This window comes from Cuculus canorus, chromosome 3 (genome assembly GCF_017976375.1).
Source record: "Cuculus canorus isolate bCucCan1 chromosome 3, bCucCan1.pri, whole genome shotgun sequence".
NCBI classification, from domain to species: domain Eukaryota; kingdom Metazoa; phylum Chordata; class Aves; order Cuculiformes; family Cuculidae; genus Cuculus; species Cuculus canorus.
In genome coordinates, this window is record NC_071403.1 from 21053354 (window position 1) to 21077621 (window position 24268).

General features: G+C 43.0%; 1 long non-coding RNA gene and 2 other non-coding genes across 5 annotated transcripts; all 3 read right to left on the reverse strand.

Annotated features, from left to right (window-relative positions):
- Positions 1 to 11556: 11556 nt before the first annotated feature.
- On the reverse strand, positions 11557 to 22763 carry LOC128851811 (uncharacterized). Of its 3 annotated transcripts, none has more exons than XR_008449299.1 (6): positions 22731 to 22763; positions 20562 to 20617; positions 19022 to 19128; positions 18394 to 18476; positions 17149 to 17178; positions 11557 to 16714 (listed from the first exon to the last, which is right to left on the reverse strand). It is a non-coding gene; the product is annotated as an uncharacterized LOC128851811 (long non-coding RNA). The 3 variants fall into 3 exon arrangements; XR_008449300.1 differs by lacking the exon at positions 22731 to 22763 and adding an exon at positions 21842 to 22586; XR_008449298.1 differs by lacking the exon at positions 22731 to 22763 and having other exon boundaries at positions 11558 to 16714; positions 20562 to 21835.
- Positions 16856 to 16927, reverse strand: LOC128851924 (small nucleolar RNA SNORD50). The gene has a single exon (XR_008449454.1). It is a non-coding gene; the product is annotated as a small nucleolar RNA SNORD50 (small nucleolar RNA).
- Positions 18177 to 18243, reverse strand: LOC128851925 (small nucleolar RNA SNORD50). Its single transcript, XR_008449455.1, has one exon. It is a non-coding gene; the product is annotated as a small nucleolar RNA SNORD50 (small nucleolar RNA).
- Positions 22764 to 24268: the final 1505 nt, after the last annotated feature.

Sequence of the window (24268 nt, forward strand, 5' to 3'; positions counted from 1 at the left end):
CAGCTTCGTAGCTCTCCTCTGGACGCTCTCCGGCAGCTTGATACCCTTTTTATACAGGGGCACCCAACGCTGCACACAGCATTCAAGGTGGGGTCTCTTTGCAGACAGGAGGTGCCCTCACCGGACCCACACCCCGTCCTGCAGAGGGGGTGCAGGAGGGGGTGCATTTGCGGGGGGAACAGGAATTTCCCTAGGTAGCTTTGCGGCGAAGCCCCCAGAGAGCCAGCAGGGTGAGATCTCTGGTGCAGCCAAAATCCCACAGGATTTCTTGCCTGCCCGAGCAGAAGGCAGGTCCCACCACAGTGCTATCAGGTGCGGGTCCCTTGCACCTCCCACTAGACCAGGCTGCCCAAGGCCCCATCCAACCTGGCCTTGAACACCTCCAGGGATGGGGCAGCCACAGCTTCCCTTGGCAACTTGTTCCAGTGTCTCACCACTTTCATGGTGAAGAAGTTCTTCCTAATGACCAGTCTAAATCTGCCCCTCTGGAGTTTATACCCATTATCCCTCATCCTATCACTACGAGCCTTTATGAATAGCCCTTTTCCAGCTTTCCTGTAGCCCCTTCAGGTACTGGAAGGTCGCTAGAAGATCTCCTCTGAGCCTTCTCCAGGCTGAACAGGCCCAACTCTCTCAGCCTGTCCTCGTATGGAAGGTGCTCCAGCCCTCTGCTATTAAGATAGGCTGAGGGAGTTGGGGTTGTTCAGCCTTGAGAAGAGGAAGGTCTGGGAACCACCGTACAGGTTAGCCTAAAAAGGAACAAATACAAAGAAGCTGTACGCTATCAAATATTCCAGCTAATACGTAATTTGAAAGTGTCATTAAAAAAATTGTTACTCAAAATTTCCCATGTGTTTAATTTTCTTTTTAAATTAAACTTTATGAAAAAATAATTTTACTAAAAGAAAAGTGCTTTTTTGGTGAAAATTCATGCGGAATTTTTAATCATATACTTTATAAATTTTTGAAGGGTGCAAAATATTCACATTTTTATAACTTTCTCCAAAAGTATAGCTACCAGCTGGACAATGAGAGTAATATCCTCAAAAACAAATTTGGAGAGCATTTTATTACAGTGAAAATGCTGCACCAAAACATGTTATTTTTAGGCATTTACAGGAGGTGTTTCAGTGAGTTGTTTACCATACAGATGTGAGCCAAAGCAATATGATTTGTTCTCTGTAACTAATGAAAACGGTCAAAATGTTCCATCAGAATTCTAACTCCGTGAATCTAACTAATTACAGGTGGCAAACTCCTGAGAAAGTAATTCCTGCTTTTTAGGCCCATTTTTAGAGGGGCAACTTTTATGCACTTTCTATTTCCTCCATAAAATTGAAGCAAAACCAATAAAAGGATGAGAATAAATGCAGTGAACAGATTTGCACTCGTTATTTAAAATCACAGCTGTCCCAGAGTCAGTCGATCCTTTGAAATTTTATGTAGAAAGGAGGAAGCAAAGAGTTTGACATGCAGTTCTACTAAACATAGCCATTATCCCCAGCATAAGCATGCAAAAGTGGCATGCCTAGGAAAGGATCCATGAAATCATAAAACAACTTTTCTCTTTTTTTTTTTTTAATCATGTGGAACATCTGATGAGAAAATTTCTTGCCAAGAACATTTGCAGGCACTTACCTGGTGACTTGGATTTACACAAGGAGTTTCACTGCATGTGCCTGAAAGTTTGATAGCTCCTCACCATAATGAAAGTTGTATTAATTCCTAAATATTCCTGGAATGTGAAACCCCTGCCTACTTCCAGTCCAGTTGTGACCACTCTGAAGCCACAGCTGACAACTGAGTTTCCACAGCACATCCATAGTAAAACCAGTGATTAAAACAGGAACAACTACAGAATTGCAGAGATAAAGCACTGAAAATTTAATTTAATTTTACTATAAGACTACAAGCCTAGGTTTTGCTTTTGAGCTACATGCGAACAATTAAATAATTATACTCTAAACAAAAAATGATAATATTGGCGACTCACTAGGAATCTTACCTTTAGTTTCTATGATGCCTATTAAGATTGCATAGCATTAGCCTTTCCTGAGTAAGCATACATTGGAAATTTAGGCTCAGCTATAGAACTGGTTGTCCCTGAGCTATATTATGAGGATATCTAACTTCAGGAAAAGATTGCAGTCTGCAGTTTATTCCATGTAGTGCACAACTGGCCACTGGCCTATTCGCCCTTTGAGATCCTTGGTAAAATAAGACTGTTTGGGGAAATAGCTGTTATATTAAAAGTCTGTTTAATTTGTTCTTTCTATCAGTCTGAAGCTTGATGACATAAAAGATGTGTTGAGTTACAAAACACAAGGGCTGTGCCTATTAAGAGAAAAATGCAAGTCTGACATTAACCAAAAGGAGATGAATCAGATATATGAAATTTTCTTCAGGAGAAAGCTTTTCATATATATGACCGAATGTCTCAGTCTTATACCTTTATAGGCAGATTTGAGAGTTCTTCCATTCTAAAAAGTAACTTACAGTCTAAAATTGTCAGCAAAGGAAGACTAAACTCAAGCAATGGTAATATTTTCTTTTAACATGCTTTCCAGTTACATCCTTTGTGCATCTTCTCACTTTTTCAAAATTAGACACGGGTAGCACTAATTAAAACAAAATCAAGGTTATTCTCCCATTTATTCTGAGTATTTCTAAGGCCCTAATTTTGACTCTGCTATCTCTTCAAGCGTTTCACTTTTAACTAAGTCAGGAAAACAAAAGAAGCAAAATAAGCCTTTTCAAATCCTGTGATTATGGTTCACAGGACCAGAGGCCATGGGCACAAACCAAAACACAGAAGGTTTCCTTAGAACATCAGGAAACACTTCTTTACTGTGAGAGTGACCAAGCACTGTCACAAGTTGCCTGGGGTGGCTGTGGAGTATCCATCCTCAGAGATACTGAGAACACCCCTGGGCATAGTCCTGGGCAATCATCTCTAGGTGGCCCTGCTTGAGCAGATCATAGAATCATAGAATAGTTAGGGTTGGAAGGGACCTTAAAGATCATCTAGTTCCAACCCCACTGCCATGGGCAGGGACATCCCACTAAATCAGGCTGCCCAAGGCCCAATCCAACCTGGCCTTGAACACCTCCAGGGAGGGGGCAGCCACAACTTCCCTTGGCAACCTGTTCCAGCATCTCACCACTCTCATGGGGAAGATGGACTCAATGGTCTTCAGAGATGCCTTCCAACCGTAGCCATTCGATGATATTATTAATTATCCTGATTTTTACAAGTGCAGCTCTATGCACAAATTGGTATTTCTTTCTTCAGATTTGTTAAGACTTTTTTTTTTTCCTGAATCCAGAAAACAAGGTAACTAATTTTTCTCAAATTTTCAGATCTTCTAGTTCTGCAAGATGGATGAGGAGTCTGCTCCTACAGAGTCAACATCTTGCATTTCAGAGCTTTTCATGTTGAAGTCACCTACACTCTGATAGATATTTGCCCAGACAGTCACAGGCGGAGAATAAGCCTAGCAAAGAGGAGGAACGGGGCGTCTTCCAGGAATTCTTTTGTTGTCAAATGTATTTTAGGTACATGCTGAAGGTTCTGAAACAACTTCTTTCTGAACTGCTCCTCTCCAATTTGCTTTACAGCTGTGTTACAGCAGCAGTGCCAGTGGAAAAGAGCACTCTACTTCTTATACATGCAAAGTACATTTGTTTTGAAGACCTTCTTTCCAATACTAATCACCACTTTTTCTTCTCTCCAGGCAGTTACTTCACTTCGCGCATAGGTACATCCCCCCCAAAATCAAACACTGTAGAACAGACATTACCTCTAAAGGCACAACGGAAACAGAAGGTAGTTTAGTTCACAGTCCATTCGTGCCTTTAGCCTTTTTCTAATTTAAACAATTGTTTTTAAATCCTCTTATCAGCCATGGGTACAAAGCAACCATTGTAGAACTCAATGTATTTTGGGGTACACTATAGGTTAATGTAAGAATTGAAACAGATGTGGAAGAGGAGAGCACTTTATTTTTGCATGCACACAAAACAGTGAAGTTGCTTCCATGTGTATGTGGAAATGCCAACTCAAAGCCATCCTAAACTGACTGTTATCACTCAGAATCCAGATGCAAACCCTTGCAAGAAAGAATTACAAATCCCCTATGTTTACTGGAAAAAAAAGCAGTGCTAGGAGTTATGCTGTATCTTTAACACGGAGAAGAGACAAATAAAGGAACACAATACTGGCCTACAACATCAGAAGTGCTGCAGAAAAAAAACCTAGAGAATAAGTGTTCACCCTTTCTTCAAAAAGGAGAATGAGGAGTCACTAAATCAAACTGGTAGATAGCAAAGCAAGCTACTTTTACATATGTGCAACTGAGCTGGGGAATTCATTGTCACGTGAAGCTGTGGGTATCCCCATAACCCCCCAAAGTAACTAGCCTAATTGCAGAAACTCACATCTCAAATAAAGAAATGCAGAGATATCACCCCAGTTTACAGCCTGTGGCAAAAAATAGTGTAGGCTGGGAGAGCATAACCAGAAAGCACTATCGTATCTATGCTTGTCCTATCTTTGAATTTTTCCCTTAGCTAATACCCACTACTGGAAACTGAACGTTGTCCTTAACTTTTTATTCTGGCTGTACAAATACCCTGTACTTGCAGCAAGCAGAACACATAATCACTAATCTGTTCCTTTCATCCCAAACCCTTCCCACTTCCTACAGTAGTGCACGTAGTATTACATGCAAATATTCCTCTTCCCCCTTCTAATCACATATTCTGCATCCCAGTACAGATCTATAAAACACAGGCTTACTATACAAATAGCTCCCAAGCTTATCAAGTGTGAGGGAACTACAGGAAAAGGCTTCCTGATCTGAAGAAAAAAAAACCCAAACCTGCTTTACTATTGCTACAGGTATAAAAGTGAGAGTTAGGACACAACTAGGCCTTTGCTGTCCTGTTCCCCATAGCACCTGATCCTTTAAAGTTCTTACACAGAGGGGTGTTACCATTAGGTCAGCGGCTGGCAAAGCTCCCTGGAAAGGGGAGACAATATATTCAGCAAAGAAGTGAAAAGATTGTTGTCTTGCTCCCAAGCTTTCATCAAATTGTACAGAGGGGCTGGAGAAAACAGATTTGTCCACATCCTAGTGCTTTCTGCTTTATGAGAGGGACATGTGCAAGAGAACTGCAGACTCTTTCTCATCGGAACCCATCTCTGAAACATCTCAAAGTCATTTCAGGACAGTAGTGCTATCCTGTCCACTTACGCAGTGCAGGGCAGCCAAGTGCTGAAACTGCAACTCACCAAGCACAGTCACAACTGAAAGTATCAATACAGAACTGACCGCTCCATTTAGATCTTCCTTTGCTCCAGCTACTCATCCAACCCTGCCCTTACATCCTTCTGCTGCAGTCCCCAAACATCTCTCTGTCCTGACTGGCAGCCATCAAGTTCCCAGTACGCGGCACACTTACAAAAGCCAACTGAAGGGTGGAACCAAAGGGCCCTTGGGATCATCTAACCCCAGAAGTTACATTGTGCATTAAGCCCTTCTCCAAAGGCAAACAGGACCTCATTAGGACACAGAATATTCTCCCCCAGGTCTGGACACCTTTCCCAGGAGAGCACAGCACACTGCAGATACTGCCATGTAGGTAGATAGGATGGATCACAGGCTGTTCTCCAGCTGCAAGGCAAATGTGGACAACACAGCTTGCATTGCCATGGCTAAGCTCTCATCCACCTTAACTTCAAAACAATCCTCAAATCATACATGAGACTGTGCAAGCTGGCCCATGCACCAGATCTCAGAGACTGTATTAACCCTTAACAGCATGGATGATCAGTTGCCAGTGACCAGGCTTATGTCCCAGGCCTGTTTAGTGAACAGGCTACAGCATTGCTGATTACTCAGGAGGGAAAATGCCCGATGCAGCAGTTGCAATACGCAGCTTTCAGGATAAGTGTTCCCGACTACTTAACATGTAACCAAACAACTTAAAAATCCTTTCAAGCATGGGTGAACCCAAGTAACCTCATGTCTTAAAGGTCCTTGTACAAGAACAGTCTGCCCCCCTGCCCTTTACAATCCTTGCCAGGTACAAGGCAGAAGTGACTACATAAATGCAGCATTTCTGCAGATCCCAAGAGCAGACAATAAGACCTTTTGCATATGACAGCTTTTTTCCTTTTTCTTTTTAAGTATTTATTTTTTTAAAAGTATGCCACACTAAGCGAGTTCTCATTTACAGCACAAACTCCAGACCAGAGCATGAGAATGTGAGACTACTACTATCAGTACTTGAGGCTCTGCTTGCTTTTTTTCAATAGTCATCTTCTGGAAGATGTACTCCATACTTTTATATAGGCCTTGAGAGATAATAGAATTAGATCTCAAGCTAACACAGAGCTTTCCCACATGTATATAAGTGTACCCTTCCCAGCTTGCATAGCAATAGCCACGTATCTCTTCAATGTTTTGCACAGGGCAGCGCGGGCAACATAACCTGTTCTTAAACCTTAACAAATTTGTCATTTAATACAGTACAACTAATACAGCTGCATTGTGCTGCTAGAAGCAATAATTTGATTCTTTAGAGAGGCAAAGTTTTAATTTTACCTAGCAACTGGGCAGTAGAAAAAATAAATTGCTATTTTGTGATCTGCAGAGGACATATGAAAAACACTGTGCTTCCAGAAAATAAAGTGTCTCTTTAATGCTGTAAAAACATATAGGATTGCTTTTTCTTTTCTTAAAGTTCAAATCTTAAAAGTAGCACCAAGAAAGAACAATTACAGGGAAGTTTCATTTGGAAAACTTGTATCTATCTGGGTAATAAAAAAAATAAAAATCTATGAGTTAATGACTAAATACATGGCTGATAAAGCTGTGAACTTGTTTATTGATTCCACATTCAAATTAACCCAAAACACTTTGGGTTTGGGAGCTTTTGTGTTCTCCAAGTGGTGTTTATACCAATGGACAGCAGTGTTTGGAGGCATGTGTAGAGCAGTCAATGCAGACATGCCAGTATATAAATTTTTACTCTCAATACCTCAATTCTTGATTCCAGCAGGATCAATACAGGTATCTGAGCACATTAATAAAAACCCTGTTAAAAATCATTGATGACAGTTAACTGCAGAAGTTTCTAAATTCTTTCCTACTCTTTCAGTGCAGGTGCTTTTAGATTTCACTGCCACATCCACAGCAACAGCTTAATGTCTCTCCCAAGAAAAAATAACAAAAAAATTCTGACTCGAGATCAACTCATGCATAGTCAAAAGCAAACACCTGTAATTTAGCGCAAACATTTATTTGCAACCCCTTTATGTTTCTATGGAGCGATCGGTACTGGCTAGTAAATTTGACAGATGAAAACTGTTAACCAATTTCAGACCAACAGTATCAATATAGATCTGCTGTGGCCAAAAGAGGTGGTAAGCAATACACAGAAGAATTTTCTGGTCTGAAAATGTTATGGACTCCTCCAAACTAAGCACACAGTGGAAAAAAAATTAGGACTCCTGGAGTGCTGCCTCAGAATAACAGAATATTTTCTCTTGATGGAGCGTTTTCTTTCCTTACAGGTAGGCAACCATCCTAGTCACTGTGAAGCTTCTTCAACCCAAACTAAAAGCTACGTTGCTCTTTTCCTCTGAGAGTCAGTGCAGTCAGGCAATAGCCATCATGAATACAATGGGCCTTACACCACAGCTCGCTGATGACATATTGCTCACAAGACCCTCTACATAACCATGGTAGAGGCACTTAAAATTTGAAATCAAAAGGGACAAAGTATGACATCACCCACGGTGCGTGACAGCCACAAAACTGATGTCCTGAGGCCAGAGGCTGGGAGCACTAAAAGGCATTTTGGATGGAAGGGAGTTAAGCTGGTGTCACTGCAGAAGACATCGCAGCGTGGACTGATATACAAGTACAAGAAATTGGAAGGAGGAGTTGGGAGCTGTCGTAGGGCAAGGTGACTACAATGTTGTTGCCATCACAGAAACGTGGTGGGACGACTCATATAACTGGATTGCAGCTATGGGGGGGTATAAACTCTTCAGGTGGGACAGGAAGGGTAGGATAGCCCTCTATGTTAGAGAGTACTTTGATACCCCTGAGCTCAGTTACAGTGAGGAAGGGACTGAGTGCCTGTGGGTTAAAATCAGAGGAGCCCACAAGAAGGCAGATATTGTGATGGGAGTCTGTTACAGACCACCCAGCCAAGAAGAAGCAGCTGATGAGCAATTCCATAAACAGCTGGGGATAGTCTCTAGATCACTACTTCTTGTCCTCGTGGGAGACTTCAATCTTCTGGATATCTGCTGGAAGTACAAAACAGCAGAAAGGAAGCAGTCTAGGAGGTTCCTGGAGTGCATGGAAGACAACTTCCTCACACAACTGGTGAGTGAGCCGACGAGGGAGGGTGCCCTCCTGGACCTGCTGTTTGTGAACAGAGAAGGCCTTGTGGGGGATGTGACAGTTGGAGGACGCCTGGGACAAAGCAATCATGAGATGATAGGGTTTTCAGTTCTAGGTGAGATGAAGAGGAGGATTAGCAGAACAGTCACAAAAACTTCCAGAGGGCAGACTTTGGACTGTTCAGAAGGCTGGTTGGTAAAGTCCCATGGGAGACAGTCTTTAAGGGCAAGGGAACCCACGAGTGCTGGGTGCTCTTCAAAAATGAACTCCTAGCAGCTCAGGAGCAAGCCACTCCCATGTTCCGGAAAAGGAGCCGGCGGGGGAAAAAACAGCTTGATTGAGTAGGGAGATCTTGAGAGGCGTCAAAAAGAAGAGGAATGTCTACAAGCTTCGGAAGAAGGGACAGGCGTCTTGGGTGGACTACAGGGAGGAAGTGAGATCATGCAGGGAAAAAATCAGGAGGGCCAAGGCCCAACTAGAAATCAAATTGGCTAAGTCTGTGAAAGATAATAAAAAATCTTTCTACAAATACATTAACAAGAAAAGGAGGACGAGGGAGAATATTCAGTCCCTATTGGATGCAGAAGGAACAACAGTGACAAGGGATGAGGACAAGGCTGAGGTACTTAATGCCTTTTTTGTCTCAGTCTTTAATAGTAAGGGAAGTTGTTCTCCCTGTGTACAAACCCAGGAGTTAGAGGAGCAGAATGAGGCTCTCATGATCCAAGAGGAGGCCGTTAGAGACTTGCTTGCCCAGCTAGACATCCACAAGTCTATGGGGCCGGATGGGATCCACCCAAGAGTATTGAAGGAGCTGGTGGATGTACTTTCTAAACCCCTTTCCATCATCTTCCAGCAGTCCTGGCTGACTGGGGAAGTTCCACTGGACTGGAGGCGGGCTGATGTTATACCCATTTACAAGAAGGGTTGCAAGGAGGATCCAGGGAACTACAGGCCTGTCAGTCTGACCTCAGTGCCAGGGAAAGTCATGGAACAGGTGATCTTGAGTGCTATCATGAAGCACATGCAAGAGAAATGGGTGATCAGGCCCAGTCAACATGGGTTTACAAAAGGCAGATCTTGCCAAACTAACCTGATCGCCTTCTATGACAAAGGGACTCGACTACTGGATGGGGGAAAGGCTGTGGATGTAGTCTTCTTGGACTTCAGTAAAGCCTTTGACACAATTTCTCACAGCATTCTGCTTCAGAAACTGTCTGCCTCTGGCCTGGATGGGTACACACTCTCCTGGGTTGAAAACTGGTTGGATAGCCGGGCAAAGAGTGGTGGTCAACGGAGTTAACTCCAGCTGGAGGCCAGTCACAAGTGGGGTTCCCCAGGGCTCGGTACTGGGTCCAGCCCTGTTCAATGTCTTTATCAATGACCTGGATGAAGGCATTGAGTGCACCCTCAGCAAGTTTGCAGATGACACTAAGCTGGGTCGAAGTGTGGATCTGCTGGAGGGTAGGGAGGCTCTGCAAAAGGGATCTGAACAGGCTGAACTGCTGGGCCGAGACCAATGGCATGAGGTTTAACAAGGCCAAATACCGGGTCCTGCACTTGGGGCACAACAACCCTATGCAGTGCTACAGACTGGGGGAAGAGGGGCTAAAAAGCTGCCGGGCAGAGAAGGACCTGGGGGTGTTGGTTGACAGCAACTGAACATGAGCCAGTAGTATGCCCAGGTGGCTAAGAAGGCCAATGGCATCTTGGCTTGTATCAGAAACAGTGTGGCCATAAGGTCCAGGGAGGTTATTCTGCCCCTGTGCTCAGCACTGGTGAGACCGCACCTCAAATCCTGTGTTCAGTTCTGGGCCCCTCACTACAAGAAGGATGTTGAGGCTCTGGAGCATGTCCAGAGAAGAGCAACGAAGCTGGTGAGGGGGCTGGAGCACAAGTGTTACAAGGAGTGGCTGAGCAAACTGGGTTTTTTTAGCCTTGAGGAGCCTTGAGAGACCATATTACTCTCTACAACTACCTAAAAGGAGGTTGTGGAGAGGAGAGAGCTGGCCTTTTCTTCCAAGTGACAGGGGACAGGACAAGAGGGAATGGCCTTAAGCTCTGAAAGGGGAGGTTCAGGCTGGACATCAGGAAAAATATTTTCATGGAAAGGGTCACTGGGCACTGGAACAGGCTGCCCAAGGATGTGGTTGAGCCACCTTCACTGGAGGCATTTAAGGGATGGGTGGATGAGGTGCTGAGGGGCATGGTTTAGGGATTGTTAGGAATGGTTGGACTAGATGATCCAGTGGGTCCTTTCCAACCTAGTGATTCTATGTTGATTCTATAAGAACATCAGGTAGTAGCACTGGTCATCTTCAGTTTGATAATTTCAGATCCTCACAAAAACTGGTGAGGTCTCCCCGTGTGTTTCCAAATCAGTGGAATTCGTGGCAAACCATCTTTCTTTTTGCCAGCTAAAAACTTTGGACTTTCCCATATCCAGCATGGCTCATAATGGGGCTGCGCTTTTATAAAAAAAAGCATCTCAGTTACTACTGTTGTTCAGTCTTGTTTTTCTAATTAAAAACCTACAAACCACATGAAACTGCCTGGAGAAGGTATTCATGCTATTTCCAGTCTTCTTGTCACAGCAGTTAAAAAAAGGCAAAACCACAGCGAAACACCTTGCAGTCAACCCCGCCAAAATCATCCATTAGAGATCCCTTTACAATAAAAAAAGGTTTTCAGCAGCCCTACAGCCTGTACACCAAATTAACGAAAACCATGCTGAACAGGATTTCACTAGCAATAGAACTTGTTGAATTCAAGTAGACATAAATGAAGACAATCCAGTTCTGGCAACTCTAAGAGCACTTCTTCAAAAACATGTTTGCAAAAACTCAGACACTCTTCCCCACCACAAAGGTTTTTTTGAGGAACGTTCTCAGCACTGTGATACCATTTATTATAGAATACTTTTTAAATATGTTCTGAAGGTAACTCCTGTTCCTGCCGTTAAACTTACTTTATGTGGTTTATAATCTGTAAAACAGGAAGGGGGGGAGTACTAATTCCCACAAACCAAACCTCTCTCGTTTGCTTGCAACGGCAAATAAGTAACTTAAGAAAATGTTCAGAACCAGAAACTACATAATCCAACTACTTCCAGAAAATGTTTATTCTAAAATACATCGGGGAATGAATAAGCATACTCTGAAGTGTTTAACTTGTCAAGTCCAAACGACATTAAGAACTGCCACTCATCATGTTTCAATATTGCATTTTTCTGATTGAGCACAAGAAATTAAACTAAGACAGTGAGGCAATTTAGTTTGTTTTCTGTTGTAGAAAATTACCTAACTAGTAGACAGAGCTAACATATAAGACTGTAAGTCTCAATTGTTTCTCTGAAGACTCGATAGTATCTGCAACACCTCTCATTCTAACAGAGGTAAAAAAAACCCAACCAACTTAGGCAGGGGCAAATTATTTCCCATTTTGTCAAGGTAATGTGAAGTACACTGATTTAATTGTACACCTGTATATTCTTCCTCTTCAATTTAGACTAGACATAAGGAGGAATTTCTTCACCATGAGAGTGGTGAGGCACTGGCACAGGTTGCCCAGGGAAGCTGTGGCTGCCCTATCCCTGGAGGTGTTCAAGGCCAGGTTGGATGGGGCCTTGGGCAGCCTGGTCTGGTGGGAGGTGTCCCTGTCCATCACATGGGGGTTGGAACCAGATGCGCTTTAAGGTCTCTTCCAACCCAAACTCTCCTATGATGAAGTCCAATCACAGGGAGGGTCTGGATCAATCCCAAAATCCAACCACCTTTTTTAGTGGTTATTGGTCTGGTGAGAAGCCTGAAGTATGAGGGATAACGAAGGCAAGAGCACACATTGGTACTTCAAATTTTCACCATCATAGCAAAACGAAACTGTGAAGCTGGACTGGCAGTGGGGCCTTAACTGGACTCTACTTGCCACTGTTTTCATTAATTGTGAGAGTTGAAAGCAACATCAGCTTCAAAGAGTAAAAAGCTTCAACCTCCTCCTAAACCACTCCTCCCTGCAGTTACTAACACACACACACACACACACACACAACTTCATTATTTTACAACATAATATTCATGTTTGATATATTTTTAAAAGGAGACAGGTTGTAATTGCCAAGTAGTATTCAAATACAAATGAAAATCTCCTCAGGAAGTTCCCAAGCAAACTGCTGGAAAGGCTCTCTGTCCTTCTCCTGTTCCTTATACTGGTCATCCTCATACAGAATACTGAGCGAGGCAGACTTTGTCCCACTCAATACCGCCATTCTTCCCAGCATCAAACACCACTTTGTCTGCCGGAGCCTGCAGGAAGTTTGAGACAATGGCAGAGAAGTACTGTCTTCATAGCCCTGATAGCTCAAACTGGACTATCAACTAAAAAGCCATGTGATGTTTGAAAGAAAACTGAATTAATAATTTTAATTTTACTTTTCCAGTTTATATCCTCCAAGGGGAACAGACAAGGGCAGACAAGCAAAAACGCTTGTTATACTGGTTCTAATGACAAAAATTAGAGACAACGTTGATCAGTGGACATGTACATTTAGAGCATACAAAGGCCTCCATCCATACTCCATTCATCCGAAATTAACATTCATCTGTTAAATTCATACTCTAATTATAACTCCAATTCTGTCCTCAGAACTGTGGGAGGGGTTGTGCCAAAAAACTACTGACCCAAAGCCAGGGTTAAATACTCTCCACTACAGTGAATGCCTTTCCTTGGGCAAAGTCTGACACTTCACTTGCTCCGCTGTGTCCATGCTTGTCTGTCTTAAGGAGCCCTTTCTCTACTAACTATTATTTAATTTCAATGCTCATTTTTAATTGGTAAAACTCATACCCAAGCTTTGTAAGACATGTTTCTACAATTAAGAGCTTGCCTGCACCAGAAAGCAGCAGCCCCATTGAAGCTAGCACAAGACAGCTGCAGCCAAGGCAGTGCGCTTCCCTGCAGGCTCGTAGCCTGACAACACAGCTCACAGAGAAATTTCTGCTCAGTAGAATCCTGTTACTTCAAGCAGGCAAATACACTACATAGCAGCAGGGGTGCTGTGGCAAGATAACCACTGCTAGCTTAGTTTCGCTCACTTGCAACTCTGTTTATAGATCTACAGTCTCCACTGGCAAGACAAGTTCTTCAGCAACAGACGAAACCTCCTACCTTAGCAGGGACCTCATTACTTAAAGCATTTATGCACAACTACCCTTGGTGGTTGCAAGGTATTCCCCTTAGACGCACACCACTCATTTAAGTCAAAAAAGGCTGATCTTTATGCCCAGTTAATAAGACCGACGCACAGCAATATTCCAGAACAAAGTCTGTCTAACCATTAATTTCTTGGAGCACGGCCCAACACCCATGTGACTCTTCAGTTCAACACTAATCATAGTGCAAGATTTCACCAGACTATTTGAAGTACAAAAAAAGCAAAGTGCTTTCATGCTGTGTACTACAGTCTCAAGTCAAAGCTTTAAACCTAGCAAGCTGTTTTGTAAAACTAGTTTAATGAAATGCTTTTGCAGAGAAATCGTGTTACAAACTTGTTACGCAATAGCTCTTCACAACTACACCTCCTCATCTCAATCACTTGTGCGAAACATCTTATCAGATGCCCAGAAAATACTGGAACTAAACTCACAGTGGTCTACAAACACATTATCCCCCTCCAATCAAGCGAAAACCTGTTACAAGTATTATTCTTTCCAACTTAAGATTAGTTACAAAAATGATCATCTTGCATCATTTTCATTACTTCTATATTCCAAAGCTTCTGGAGTGTTATGTCTCAAGTAAAACATTTGTACATTTTTCTAAACTTTGCAGTTTCTATACTACTAATACGTTTTTTATTACTTGTCTTCTGCAGCCCTAAAGCGCAGAAACATTCACACAGAAAGGTTTGCAGCTCAATAGCCCACACCTTACCACTGGCCACATTTAGAGTTTTCTACACCAGCTGAAAGGTTCTCATTTTTCATGATTAAACACTGCTCCTGCGGACAGGCCACCACCACCTGATCTGCCTAACACCACAGTTCCCCGGCACCCTTTATCTAATCCTGCCAATCCTAGATCAGAAACCACCTCCAAGGAATGTTTTAAAACACACAGAACATTGATGTGAAGTAGTTTGGGTACTCAGAATGCTAAAATTTTATCTCTAGTCTTTTATTTGATCCCAGAAATTACAAGAGTAACTCATTCTCACTTTTACTGGATATATACATAGCAGTAGCTCCTCAAAAGCTTCATGCTAACATCAGCCCAAAGGATAAAAACACGATAGATTTACACTCCAGAACACGCGCCACATACTCTTTTGACCCTGTAAGGCAAGTCATACACAGATCCCTTCGGAGTACCTAAAAAATTACTTACCAAGTATGGCTGCTGCATTACCCATGTCTCTGATCTTTGACATCTTTTTTCCTTCAGAATAGACTGACCTAGCTAGGACTGAGAGCTTTTCAACTTACCATCCAAGCAGCTTTACTAGATGCTGTCAACTGCACCCAAGCTTTTCAAAGGACAAGAGATTTGTACGTTCCCCACTTGTGAAGTACATAATCACTGAGAGTTCACATTGCCCAGGAGTCACTCAAGCACAATGTGGAGTATTGCATGTCCAGTATGTGCCTGTACCAGTCAGTGCAATAAAGCCTCGTTGCCTTTATACCTCTTGCAAACTACAAGCTATCAAGAACACCATGGTGTGACTGCAGACCTCACGTGCAACAGTAAGGTTTTACACATCTTCATCTTTATTCAAGAAACATGTACAGAGCACAGCACATGGAAATACCTACCCTTTTCAGTAACATGTTAAAAGAAATAATAAATCCTGTTAAAAGCTATGATGAGACAGCTGTTCTGTAGCAAGTTTCTGCAGATTCTGATATATTAAATACTGATTTACACAGTTGCTTGCTGAGAATGAGCAGCCTTTAGCCAAAGTAGCTAGTTACCGCTTATTAATGTCTCACCAAAGTGAGACATTATATTCCTAGAGTTTATTTAGATCCGTAGTGTGTATTTTAATAGCCAGATACTGATCTTTGACATCCTCAATGCTTTAGACACCACTACTGGTAGTGTTTTGCTCTTTGTAGTACTACTTTAACAGAAAATAGGGTTTGTAAGTTATGCGTCATTTAGAAACGTGCATATTCCATCAGCTATAGGAATTCCTCCCAACTCTCTAAAGGAAGAGGGCTGCTAGCATCTGATGCTCCATTTTGACCACAGACTACAGGGCAGCTTTTCCTGTCTTTTGGTCAATTTAGAAATTACTGTAGCTCTCTCAATTGTTAGGCATCATGCCATTGTCACACTACTTTCTTCATAAAGCATTCCTGACAATTAGGTTTGAGAGCCATACCTTAAGACAGACTGCATCATGTGTACATTCGTCTTTAAACTCCAATTTACTCTGTGACCACTTTATGATGCCTCATTCCTCTGCAGAATAGTGCCAACTTGCTGAACACAACAAATATGCTGTTACTCATGGCTCTTTCTCAAGTGACTGCTGAAAGCAGAACTTTTAGCACATGCTTTCAGAGCTCTTCTCTCGATACTGACCTTTTCCCTGCACAGCCAGCAGGTAACATTGACAGCGCACTCCTCAATGGACAGTGCCACTGTTGCAATATCATCATTTTCACACAGAAGCGGCAATCCCGAAAACCCACAATTCCTCTCACATTCACTAGGATACAGATACCAATGCAATTTTCAGACTTTTCTTTAACTACAACTTTCCTCCCAACACTGAACTTTCTTTCTTACAAGTGTTTCATGTTTACGTTTCCATTCCTCCTGTCTCCTAGATAACACCACCTTCAGAAAGCAGAGTCAGTTTGAATTACTGTTTTCTCCCTGCCATTACAGGGCACACCTGAGAGTTCCGTTGCTTTGTGTTACACATCTTCAGCATCAGCAAGCCTGTATACCCCATGATTTTTAAAAGGGCAAGTACTCTCAGTTTTTGTTCCCCCATATCAACAGGCTCAACACCCATTTCTCTAATATTTCACCTATCCTTCCTACCGAGGGCAATTCAATGTTGTGGGAAAGCGCTATCTTAAATATGCGGAGACAATTACTTCGTTTCACATGCAATTTCTGAAAACAGTATCCACTATATAAAATTGCAGCAGCTGTTTTAGTAGTCTTTGAAAAGCATGGCATCCCATTCCAAGCCACAAGAACTCTTCAGGTGTTACGCCTCTTTCAAGTTACAGATCATCCACATTTGTCAGGCGGCATTGACGAAGTGTTCCAACTCATCACTAGAGAAAGAGAACAAACCCTAAGTAAAAAAGCTTAATTTGAGGGAGAAATTTCAATTTGCAAGCAGACACAACACTCTATATACAGCCTATAGACATCATAATACTTTTCAAGAAATTTAAATCAAGTGTTTTAGTCTCATCTCAGATTCCGGATCCGTATTAATTTTTTTCAACATGGAATTCAGGTTCGGGATAGGATCATCACAGATGAGACAAAAGCAATACAGAAAACTTAAGTTAGAATCCTTTTCCAGGCAATCTGTGCCAGTGCCTCACCACCCTCAGCATGAAAAATTTCTTCCTCACATCTAGCCTAAACCTTCCCCCTTCCAACTCAAAGCCATTCCCCCCTCATCCAGTCACTACAGGCCCTTGCAGAGCTATCACATCAAGGTTTTAAAATTAATCAAAACATTCATTGGAATTCATACCTTCAAGTGAGAAGTAGCCTTCAAGCATCTCTGCAAAGACAAAATGCACTGGTTAGTTATAAGGAGGCTTGCCACTTCCAAGTTTTCTCTAAATCAGCCATATAAGTCACTCCACTTCCTACTTGTAATATTGCCTGCCTAAACAATACAACATTTTATAGGTAGCACTGCTACACACTAAGTCTCACTCCCACATTTGTACTTCGCATACTGGGAACGAAACTTGTTCTTCAAAAGAAACTGCTGGCAGCTAGCATGATATTTAAAGGTACCTTTCTTTAATAAGGAATAGAATAAAGTTATAGTTGTAATAAGACAGGAAAATTAAGATCTGTCCTCACACAAGATGTTAACTATTAAATGAAAACAGTCTGTGGATACTCAAAACAATGCAATTAAAGTGAACTTCATTGAAAAAGATGACACTCAGATACTTAAATTTAACAACCAAGATCTTAGGGAAACTCCTACCAATACTGTTGATGCACTGTAAGCATTTATAAGCATGCTTTTTGTCTGCTCCAAGTATAGTGTTAAAGTAGCCCTGTTAAAGAGCTGTTTTAGCTCTGGAACTGAAATAGCTTTAAAATAATTCAAATTCATTACTGTTAATCTTTAACATTACTTCTCCTAAATGCTCACATCTGAGTGAGCCCAAAGTTAACAGGGCTTTGTAACAGGGTCAAGGCACAAACATTACCACTAGCTTCCAAACACCAGCAATGCTTCCTCACTAGGGCATTTAAACCTGGTTAATGCTTGTTATTTACCCACTATAAGACAGAATTCCTCAAATTTGATGGGTCTAACACTTCCTTTTCTCCCTGCTCTTTAAGATGCTAGCTTTGCAACAGCACATATCCACGTCAACATGGACTTAAGGCGAGTCTAAATAATGTACCAATGTCCTTATTCAAAGCCTGGAGCACAGTGGCATCTAGCTTGTACATGGGGACAGACTTAAAAGCAACACCAACTAGGATAATGACCGAAAGATTAAGTGACTTTTGAAAGAATTAAGTGGTTTCATCTCAGTAGCCAGATCCGTATGAAGTTTCTCATCAACATATCAGGTTTGGCAGTTTCATCATGATTCACCACTTAAGTATCAGTGACTGAGAACTACAAAGCAATTCCCATATTCATGTATTCTACAATATAAGCTTTGTCTTTTACATGCAGATGCAATGAAAAGGAAATACATTACAATTAACAAAATTCAGGTGCTTAATCAATAAACATTACCTCTATCTGTTGTACTACAGTCACCAGGAAATCTTTCATCAGAACTCCCTATGTTCCCATTATCAGAAGCTGTTTGTGCCACTCTAGAAATTTGAGTAAAATCATCAATTACAACACAATCACGGACAATATAGCACAATCTGCTAGGATTGAATCAAGTTTAACTCCCCTGGATCCCACTTCCTCTGAACCACTGTTCGTAAACTTTTGATTCAGATTAAACTGAATACAGAAGTTATTTCTTAGCATTTCCAAAAGATGAGACTATCAGCTATTTAACACACGAATACATATTTTTATTAAAAATTAGAACTGCATTTGTCCCTTTATATTAAAAACTCTCCAGATACTCCCTTTGTTTTCTTCACCCACTTTCTTATACTAATTTCCTGATGAAGCGCAAATTCACAATTAGAAGCCATCTCAAGGTAACCTTTGTCAGATATAGGATGAACAGTTCAGACAAGCATATTTTACCAGCTGTTCCTACAGTGACCCATATAAACTATTCACCAATTCCACCGCCTACAAAGCTCTAGACCATGTCAAACATGTTTGAAATACAATACCTCAATGACACACCTACCAAATTTGATCATACAGATAATCTGCTAATTTATTCATTTACCATATTAATTTATTCCAACTGGTCATTCAAAACACACATAGCTTTCAGGAAAATCCACTCATGTGCACCAAGTATTCTTCTACTTCCGACAGTGCTTCCATGAAAGGCTAAAATGGAAATTAGACAAAAATTATATTTTAAAGTAGAAAATGTCTCTTGCTGTGGTTTAGCATCACCTCTCATGCTATTATGCTAGAAAAATCACCAAGCACTAAATATTCACGTTTTCATACAACAATTCAATGTTGGTCTAGAACAGTCTTCAGTACCTGACAAGTTGAAATTTTGTATTCATTTGAAGAAAAATTACCCTGAATTTGTTTGGACTCTTTTGTAACCGTGAAGAACCAAGATATTTAACCTTCTATTTAAAAAATGGCCATGCATTTATTCACAATGCAATACTACTATCTGTTCATAGCTTACAGGATATTTATGTCAATAATCACATTCAAATATGGTCAGGTATGTAGATTCGCACTAACTCCAATACATGCCCAAGGCCAGAGAGCTAACTCTGGTGTATCTCAAATATCAGTATAATTTGGCAGAAGTTAACCAAGTGATTTATCATACGGGTCTTCATACTTGCCTAAATGCCACAGCAAAAGAAATTAAACTAAGAACAACTGAGCTAAAGGCTGACCTTAACTCAGTGAAGAGCACACAAAAAAAATCATCAAATAATTACTCATCAGTGTGATGGTAACTCTGAAAACGCAACATACTGTGTCATTTCCCTCTTTGTTCTAACTTGTGGCCACACAAAGACGACAATCTTCTGGTACTTAACACATTCTGTACTTTTTGACAGACAAAAATATGGAAACAGACTAAAAAGTAGAATTATCTTGATCATCTAGAGTTACTTCCAGTACTTAAAGGAGGCCTAAAAGAAAGGTGAGGAGGGCCTCTATCATGGGATGCAGTAACAGGACGAGGGGTAATAGACTCATAGAATCACCAGGTTGGAAAAGACCTCTTGGATCATCGAGTCCAACCGTCACTATCAAACACTAAACCACGTCCCTCAGCACCTCCTCTACCTATCTTTTAAATGCCCCAAGGATGGGGACTCTATCACCTCCCCGGGCAGTCTCTGCCAGTGCCCAATGACCCTTTTTTCTGATATCCAGTCTGAACCTCCTCTGACAGAGCTTCAGGCCATTCCCCCTTGTCCTGTCCCCTGTCACTTGGGAGAAGAGGCCAGCACCCTCCTCTCTACAATGTCCTTTCAGGTAGCTGTAGAGAGCAATAAGGTTAAAGCAATAGTTTTAAAGTAAAAGAGAGGAGTTGTTGGTTTAATATTAGGAAGACATTTTTTTCCTGTGCAGGTGGTGGGGCACCACAGATGTTGTGGATGCCCCACCCCAGCAGGTGTTCAAGGCCAGGCTGGATGAGGCTTTGAGCAACCTGATAGTTAGTGGAAAGAGTCCCTGCCTGTGGCAAGGGGTTGGAACTGGATGAGCTTTAAGGTCCCTTCCAACCCAAACCATTCTATGATTCTAGAGCAAGAAAATTAAAAACTCAGCGCAATTACCTCAACGTTTCTGTAAAATGTATTGGACACCACTGAAAACTTCCATTCCATCATACCTAAAAGCAAGCAGTAAACAAAGTTAACACTTGAAATCAGCAGATTCTTACTACTAGCACAGTAAGTCACACATATTATGAGATGATAATAAAAAACCCTCTGAAATCTCAGAAGCAATAATGTTATTTACCAAGTATTAAGTTTGCAGGAGACCTTTAAGAAAGCAGCAAGAAATGCAACCAGCTTTAAGTAACAACAGAATTACAAGTTACACCCATTTGAAATCCCATATTAAAATTATTGTAGAAATAACTGCATGTACCCACTAATAAACTCCAGTCCCAAGGATTTTTAATGAAAATTCATCATCTCAAGTTTTCAGTCCTTTAACTATAAGCATTGATCTCGATTACATTAGAGAAATGTTTTAACCATGTAGGTTACTCAAATCTACCAAGTCAATCAGCCAAAGAAATACATGACAAAGTATTTATTTTGTTATCTACAATCTTAAAATATGCAGCTTCCACTAAAAATGTTTCTCACTCTGCACTACATAGATCAAATAAAATGTAGCAATGCATTATGAATAACTTATTAAACATGTTTTGTTTCAGATCACAGAAACAATTTAAGCTATGGAAAATCTCAAGCCTGTTTTTTACAGCCAATATCCAATGGTTACTAACGGCTTGTAGATTCAAAAATTTTGCTGTTTGTTAATCTAACACGTGACTCAGGCTATCATTAGACAGGCTAAAGCAACACAGCATAAATGCAACCATCTCCTCATCTTTGCTTGCAGATTACAGACTAGAACCCTATGCTTCTGTATTGTATTGCTCACTATTGCAGAAGGACTATGGCTTAATGATATCAGCATCGCAAGAGGGGAGGAAAAAAGGCATATCTGAAGGTCACAGAAAGTTTGTGAGGTTTTAAATGTCTTTTTAAAAAATAAATCTCCCTTAATTCTGCTGTCTCATCACCTAGCAAACAAAAAGGAAACATTGTTAAAACATTAAAGTAATCTCAGGATTCACATTTTAAAAAGTGTGTAAAGATTGTGTAGTTTAGTTTTTTTCTTAGCGCAGTATAATTTTACAGGAACTGTATTTTTAATGGCTTTCTGTTGTAGGACACTTCATGATGTGGATGGCTGTGCTATTGAAACACAGGCGCAACACAAAATTGCATGCCAACCTCACACGAAACAAACATGCAAATCCACCGCACACAAGAAGCCTTGACCCCTGAAACACCTCACTACCATGGGGACGTACAGGCCAGCTTCATTCACCAGCATTAGAAGCAGGAATGCAGATAACAGCCCGGGGGGGGGGGGCTTCTCCTGACCCCAGCAACGCAGAGCTGACACCGCTGGCAGGCAGCATTCGCTCCTCAGCCACAAAAGGGACCCGATTTGAGCCCCCGGCACCAGCCAGGCTTCCTCTCCTCTACACTCGTGAGACCCCAACAGGAGTATTGTGTCCAGTTCTGGAAGCCTCAACATAAAAAGGATATGGAACTGTTGGAATGGGTCCAGAGGAGGGTACAAAGATGCATGCCACGAGGACTGCATGAGAGGTGGTTTTTTTCAGCCTGGAGGAGAGAAGGCTTCCGGGAGACTTTACAGCAACTTCCAGTACCCGAACTACAGCAAAGTTGGGGAGGGACTCTTTACAAGGGCACGGAGTGATACGACTAGATGGAATAGCTTTAATTTGGGAGGGGAAGGTTTAGGCTAGACATTAGGAAGAATTTCTTCACCATGAGAGTGGTGAGGCAATGGCACAGGTTGCCCAGGGAAGTTGTGGCTGCCCCATCCCTGGTGGTGTTCCAGACCAGGTTGGATGGGGCCGTGAGCAGCCTGATCTAGTGGGAGGTGTCCCTCCCCATGGCAGGGGGGTTGAAACTGGATGGGCTTTGGGGTTCCTTCCAACCCAAACCATTCTATCATTCTATGAAACTGCCGCAGGGTTAGCCCTGCCTCGCCAGGCCCAGGACTCGGCTCCCGGCAGGCCCCGCCCCCCCCACCGGCCCCGCGGCGCGGCCCGGCCCCGAGCACCGCGCCAGCCCCGTACAGCCCAACGCACAGAGACCGCCCCCGGAGCGGAGCGGGCCCGTCCCGCTCCTGCAACCCGCCCGCGCCAGCGCTCCGCGCGCCCTCACCCCGCCCTGCAACCGCTCCGTGGGCAAAAAGAGAGTGGGTGTGGCGCTTACTGATTTATATAGCGGCTGCGGGGTGGGAACGAGGCTGGTCGCGCCCCCTTCTCGCGAGACTCGGGGCAGGGCCCCGAGGGCGGTGCGCGGGATCACGCCTTTTCGGGGGAGAAGGGGAGGTGGGCGTGACCGGCCCGGTGGGCGTGGCCAATTGCCCCGCCCCTTTCCGGCTGGGCGAGCTACCGTGCTCAGTGGGGGCCGAGCGGGGCCCCGTGCCCGCTGCGCCCGGTTGCGCTCTGCCGTGCCCTAACGTGGCTGCGAGCGCAAGTTGTTGGTTCATGTCGAGCTTATCATCGACCGGCACCCTCCAAGTCCTTCTCCGCAGGGCTGCTCCAAAGCACGTCCTCCCCTGTGCTGTACTGAAGACGAGGATTGCCCCGGGCCAGGTGCACTTCCCTTTGCCCGCCAGCATTTCCAGCGCTAGCGAGCTTAGGCGAGGCTGAGAAATATGAGGCGTGTTCCGTTGAGGACACAAAGTTTTCATGCAGTGTGCATTCAGGCATTGCTAGTAAACCTGTACCCCGTAATCTGGGAGGTGAAGAGTTTATTCTGCCAAATTACAGAAGTCAGTGTGGGGTAACACTGTGAGATAGGAGATTCCCTGCAGTAAATCAATGACCTGGATGAAGGCATTGAGTGCACCCTCAGCAAGTTTGCAGATGACACTAAGCTGAGTGGAAGTGTGGATCTGCTGGAGGGTAGGGAGGCTCTGCAAAGGGACCTGAACAGGCTGAACTGCTGGGCTGAGACCAATGGCACGAGGTTTAACAAGGCCAAATGCCGGGTCCTGCACTTGGGGCACAACAACCCTGTGCAGTTCTACAGACTGGGGGAAGAGGGGCTGGAAAGCTGCCTGGAGGAGGAGGACCTGGGGGTGCTGGTTGACAGCGACTGAACATGAGCCGGTAGTGTGCCCAGGTGGCCAAGGTCAACGGCATCTTGGCTTGTATCAGAGACAGTGTGACCAGCAGGTACAGGGAGGTTATTCTGCCCCTGTGCTCAGCACTGGTGAGACCACATCTCGAATCCTGTTCAGTGTTCAGTTCTGGGCCCCTCGCTCCAAGAAGGATGTTGAGGCTCTGGAACGTGTCCAGAGAAGAGCAACAAAGCTGGTGAAGGGTCTGGAGGAGCAGCTGAGTGAACTGGGTTTGTTTAGCCTGGAGAAGAGGAGGCTGAGGGGAGACCTTATTGCTCTCTACAACTGCCTGAAAGGAGGTTGAAGAGAGGAGGGTGCTGGCCTCTTCTCCCAAGTGACAGGGCACAGGACAAGGGGGAATGGCCTCAAGCTGCGACAGGGGATGTTCAGACTGGATATCAGAAAAAAAATTGTCACAGAAAGGGTCATCGGGCACTGGCAGAAGCTGCCCAGAGGGGTGGTTGAGTCACCATCGTGGAGGTATTTAAAAGATGGGTAGAGGAGGTGCTCAGGGACATGGTTTAATGGCAGATAGGAATGCTTTGACTCGATGATCTAAGAGGTCTTTTCC